The following is a 5987-nucleotide window of genomic DNA, read 5'->3' as shown; positions in this document are numbered from 1 at the left end:
TTGTCGTTTCGGCCCCAATGCCTCTAATCATTCGCTTTACCGGATGAGACTGTTGCGCGTCGACGCCAGCTATCCTGAGGGAAACTTCGGACGGAACCAGCTACTAGATGGTTCGATTAGTCTTTCGCCCCTATACCCAGTTCCGACGATCGATTTGCACGTCAGAATCGCTACGGTCCTCCATCAGGGTTTCCCCTGACTTCGACCTGACCAGGCATAGTTCACCATCTTTCGGGTCCCAGCATCTGTGCTCAGAGCGCGCCTGCATTCACGGATTGGAAACGAGACGCCTCGGGGGTGCGAGAGCGCGTCCTTGCGGCGCGACGCTCCATCCCCCCTGAGCGCGCGGCTAGCGCGCGCCTTCACTTTCGTTGCGCCTCTCAGTTTTGTCTGTTAATCAAATGAATGAAAAACTCAATGACTCGCACACATGCTAGACTCCTTGGTCCGTGTTTCAAGACGGGTCCTGCGAGTGCCCGAAACTGAAACATCGCCGACAGATACGCGCACGGTCAGAGACTGTGCCGGCTGCGACGACAGCGGCGCCGCGCCCGCGTCCGCACATAGGCAGGAAACGGGCGACGACACGAACACTTGCGTCGGGCCTGACGCGCGCGAGGCGCGTGCGCGATTCTAGTCGAAAACTACCGTCCGACTACTGTCGGCCACGGTCGCGGTCGAACGGCTGACGTTGTTGAGACGCCGCCGCTCGGCTCCCGGACCGCGCTTAGACAGTGGAGTCGAACGGGTCGCGATGTATTTGTGTACTGAGAGAGAAGTGCACGCCGTCCGCGGACGTCGACACGCCCGACCCGTGCGCGCGCGCCGAAACGCGCGCGCATCGAGGCGCGGGCTAGTACGCCGCGGAATGACGATGAATCTCTCCGTTCGTTCATTCGAGTTTCGCAGGTTTACCCCTGAACGGTTTCACGTACTCTTGAACTCTCTCTTCAAAGTTCTTTTCAACTTTCCCTCACGGTACTTGTTCGCTATCGGTCTCGCGGTGATATTTAGCCTTAGATGGAGTTTACCACCCACTTAGGGCTGCACTCTCAAGCAACCCGACTCTTAGGAGTGTCCCTCTCGCAGACTCGCCCCGTCGCTACGGGCCTGGCACCCTCTGCGGGAAAACGGCCCCGTTCAAGACGAACTTGGACGGTAGCGGAGTCCGCGAGAAAGCGGAACCTCCCGAACACCACATCTCCCGCGACCGAGACGACCGCGGGATTCAGTGCTGGGCTCATCCCTGTTCGCTCGCAGCTACTAAGGGAATCCTGGTTAGTTTCTTTTCCTCCGCTTACTAATATGCTTAAATTCGGCGGGTGATCCTCCCTGATCTGAGGCCAACGATAAAAAGGTGTGAGGCAGACGCGATATCCGTCGGCGCAACGGGCGTACGCGACACGCTATTTTTACAAGCGCGTCGACGACGCCACGCGCCCTCCGGACGTCGAGTCCGCCTACATTATATGCGCTCGCACGAAAGCGGCGCGGCACCTTGCGAACAGCGTGGTGGTGGCGACACATAGATGTCGCGTTGCGCGAAATCAATCAATCGCACACCACCAAGCGGTTCTTCTGTTGTTGTTCGTTAACGACGGCATCGTTCCGTCCGTTTTAAGAACACACGTCACAATAATTTCGTACACACTACAATTGCACAAACACCGCACGCACACACTGGGCGCAACCGCTAGAGCAGCGGGCGCGCGCGTTTCGCTTCCTCTCGCGAGAGTAAGAGAAACTGAGCCGAACGCGACAACTTTCAACGACAGCGTCGAGACACGTCGACGCGCGCACCGGCGCCGACCGTCGCGCGATCGCCATGCGGGACCGGGACGATGCGAGCAAACACGCGCGACGCGTAAACGCGAACGTCGTTGTCGTCGTTGTCGTTGTCGTTGCGTAAAGACTCGACGCGCACCCGTGCCGCGGGAGACACGGTGCGGCGGGGAGAATTTATTTGTGCGACAAAAGTATCGTATAGACGTGGCTTAACACGGCCAATACGGATGACGAGTCGTAATCGAACATATATTCGAACGGATCGTTCGGCCGCTCGGCGGCCTAGCGAAACCGTCAATTGCACGCGCGACAGAGATGCGGCGCTACGACCGGAGTCGCAGCGATCGCCGCTCGTCACGCGAACAGTGTGGCTTTTTGTTTTTATGCAGCCGGCCCTCAGACAGGAGTGGTCCTGGATATTTCTCCACGGACCGCAATGTGCGTTCGAAATGTCGATGTTCAAATGTGTCCTGCAGTTCACACTATGACGCGCAGTTAACTGCGTTCTTCATCGACCCGCGAGCCAAGTGATCCACCGTTCAGGGTAATCGTTTTGTTTTTGTGTGTGTTTTTGTATGAGAAAATATAAAAGGTGCGAAAAAATTAAACAAAAAAATTTGAAAATAATACTTATCATTAACGTGTACGACAAATGAAAAGAAAGAAAATCTCTTTTATTTGCGTGGTTGTACACAAAAATTAAAATATTATTTCAAAGTATCAATAGGCGATAGCGAACGCTAATCAAAGCGTGTCGCAACGCACACGTCGCGAATCGACGAGAGAGAGTCAACCGTCTCGGATTCGATTTTGATTCGTATCATTCACGTGTTTTTTGTATTTTTTTCTTTTTTTGCGAGTCTTTGACAACAACAAAACAAAAAGAAAAAACCAACGTTAATGATCCTTCCGCAGGTTCCCCTACGGAAACCTTGTTACGACTTTTACTTCCTCTAAATGATCAAGTTTGGTCAACTTCCCAGCAACGCCGACGGCCGTGAGGCCACCGCGTGTCGGTCCGAAGACCTCACTAAATCATTCAATCGGTAGTAGCGACGGGCGGTGTGTACAAAGGGCAGGGACGTAATCAACGCGAGCTTATGACTCGCGCTTACTAGGAATTCCTCGTTTATGGGGGATAATTGCAAACCCCAATCCCCAGCACGAAGGAGTTTCAACGGGTTGCCCGGGCCTCTAGGCCAGGGAGAACATGTTGATTCCTTCAGTGTAGCGCGCGTGCGGCCCAGGACATCTAAGGGCATCACAGACCTGTTATTGCTCAATCTCGTGCGGCTCGAAGCCGCCGGTCCCTCTAAGAAGAATTTTAATACGTCGCCAGTGAGTTGCGCTCCCCGAGAGTCGCGCACACCTTGAATGACGACGCCTATTTAGCAGGCTAGAGTCTCGTTCGTTACCGGAATTAACCAGACAAATCGCTCCACCAACTAAGAACGGCCATGCACCACCACCCACCGAATCAAGAAAGAGCTGTTAATCTGTCAATCCTTCCGGTGTCCGGGCCTGGTGAGATTTCCCGTGTTGAGTCAAATTAAGCCGCAGGCTCCACTCCTGGTGGTGCCCTTCCGTCAATTCCTTTAAGTTTCAGCTTTGCAACCATACTCCCCCCGGAGTCCAAAATCTTTGGTTTCCCGGAAGCTGCCCGCCGAGCCATTGTAGTAACGTCGGCGGATCGCTAGATGACATATTTACGGTTAGAACTAGGGCGGTATCTAATCGCCTTCGAACCTCTAACTTTCGTTCTTGATTGATGAAAACACCTTTGGCAAATGCTTTCGCTGATGTTCGTCTTGCGACGATCCAAGAATTTCACCTCTAACGTCGCAATACGAATGCCCCCAGTTATCCCTATTAATCATTACCTCGGAGTTCTGAAAACCAACAAAATAGAACCGAGATCATATTCTATTATTCCATGCACGAAATATTCAAGCGGCATTTTGAGCCCGCTTTGAGCACTCTAATTTGTTCAAAGTAAAATTGTCGGCCCACCTCGACACTCACCGAAGAGCACCGCGATAGGATTTTGATATTGAACCGGCGTTTTACCGCCGGCTCACCGACGATATGCTCCGCAGACGTGTCAGTATCACCGCGGATGCGGTGCACCGACAGCGCGGCGCACAAATGCAACTACGAGCTTTTTAACCGCAACAATTTTAGTATACGCTATTGGAGCTGGAATTACCGCGGCTGCTGGCACCAGACTTGCCCTCCAATTGTTCCTCGTTAAAATATTTAAAGTGTACTCATTCCGATTACGAGGCCTCGTAAGAGTCCCGTATCGTTATTTTTCGTCACTACCTCCCCGTGCCGGGAGTGGGTAATTTGCGCGCCTGCTGCCTTCCTTGGATGTGGTAGCCGTTTCTCAGGCTCCCTCTCCGGAATCGAACCCTGATTCCCCGTTACCCGTGACAACCATGGTAGTCGCAGAAACTACCATCGAAAGTTGATAAGGCAGACATTTGAAAGATGCGTCGCCGGTACTGGACCGTGCGATCGGCAAAAGTTATCCAGATTCATCAAAATTAACGACTTCGGACGCATGGCCCTCCGCCGATTGGTTTTGATCTAATAAAAGCACTCATCCCATCACTGGTCAGAGTTCTGATTGCATGTATTAGCTCTAGAATTACCACAGTTATCCAAGTAACTGAGTAAGATCTAAGGAACCAAAACTGATATATTGAGCCATTCGCGGTATCGCCTTAATACGGCTTGCACTGAGACATGCATGGCTTAATCTTTGAGACAAGCATATAACTACTGGCAGGATCAACCAGGGAGCTGCTTACGCAAACGACACGCCTACACCGCGGTCACGCGGCTTCGGCGAGCCGCTGGCTCGGCGGCGTCGAGGGGCGCGCGCTTGCGCGCGCGCCTTCTCGACACGCGTGAACGTAACGCGTCGAATTTGCACGCGACGCGACGTTCGCGCTTCATATCGATAGACTAACTTTGACCGGTCTACGAGCGGCCGTCCCGTCACGATCTCGCAACGAGGTGATGTACAACGATGCTCGACCACTGTGAGGGACATAAAACTGCAACGAACACGACCCCGCGGGCGGGAATCGATGTTGTGACAATTTGAAAATTGAACATTCATCTAAACGCAACTTCTCAATTTTTATTCAATACGTTATTGTAAACATATTAAAACTCGGCTGGCAATTACATGCGCACACACACGCATGATTCGCACTAGATACGATCAACGCCCGGAGCTTGAGGGATAAATTCCAACACGACGCTGCGCACACCGTTTCGACGATGGGCGCGTGTGCGTCCTCTTTTATACATTCTTTCCATATACGGTCGCCGTGGCGACCGCGCACGTGTCGAACACGCTAGGCGCCCTGCGTTGAGGTGTGCCTAGAAGCGTATTCTTTTAACATCACAGATAACACCGGGGGAGACGGTCCCAAATCTTGGTCGATTGGTAACATCACCATACGGTCTGCGAACGCGGTGCTATAATATAATTTTATATTATATTATATAAAATATGAGGAGGAGTAGTATGTATATTCTTTGTTATTTTGTGTTGACACAAGAGAGATATATAAAATGTACTATACACCACACACACAGAGAGAGAGAGAGCTGGGAAAGATCTCGGCGGTCTCGCATTCGAAATACGAATTTGATATAATTTCCTCCGAAAATCCATACCCATATCTATATCATCCATGCGCGAATATATGTATATAATATTCTCACACTTCGCACAAACACAAAAACAAGAACACATTCTCTCTCGTCCGTCGTTCGTGTCTATTTGAGACGAACGACGCGCGGCAACGAGAACGAGTCGACGCTGTGCGCACGACTGTTTCGCTCCACATCTATACCGAGAGCAATAGTCCGCGTCGGCATTGGAGCGGACGTCGAATGTTTCTCGTAGAGCGAGCGAGAGAGAGACGATTTTTCATTTTATTATGTATGTGTATTGGCGTGCAGTAGTAGCACGTAGTAGTACTAGTAGTAGTAGTAAAAAAATATTATTATTTATTTTATTGACTGATATGATTTTGTTTGTTTTCTTTTTTTTGCATAGACATTTGTATTGATAGATATGTTTCTCGTTGAAGCTCGCAGCACACGCTCAGAGAAATGGCAATGTGGGTTTATTTGAAGAAAAAAAAAAAAAAAAAAAAAACAATTAATTTATTAATAATATG

At 50.8% G+C, this 5987-nt stretch overlaps 2 non-coding genes across 2 annotated transcripts; both read right to left on the bottom strand.

Moving 5' to 3' along the window:
• Positions 1-2175: 2175 nt before the first annotated feature.
• LOC123719474 lies at positions 2176-2332 on the bottom strand. The gene has a single exon (XR_006755534.1). It is a non-coding gene; the product is annotated as a 5.8S ribosomal RNA (ribosomal RNA).
• A 351-nt stretch (positions 2333-2683) lies between these two features.
• LOC123719476 lies at positions 2684-4589 on the bottom strand. The gene has a single exon (XR_006755536.1). It is a non-coding gene; the product is annotated as a small subunit ribosomal RNA (ribosomal RNA).
• Positions 4590-5987: the final 1398 nt, after the last annotated feature.

The sequence above is a fragment of the Pieris brassicae genome, unplaced genomic scaffold (genome assembly GCF_905147105.1).
Source record: "Pieris brassicae unplaced genomic scaffold, ilPieBrab1.1, whole genome shotgun sequence".
Lineage (NCBI taxonomy): Eukaryota > Metazoa > Arthropoda > Insecta > Lepidoptera > Pieridae > Pieris > Pieris brassicae.
The sequence above is the reverse complement of the archived record's forward strand: the minus strand, read 5'-3'. Positions and strand labels throughout refer to the sequence as shown.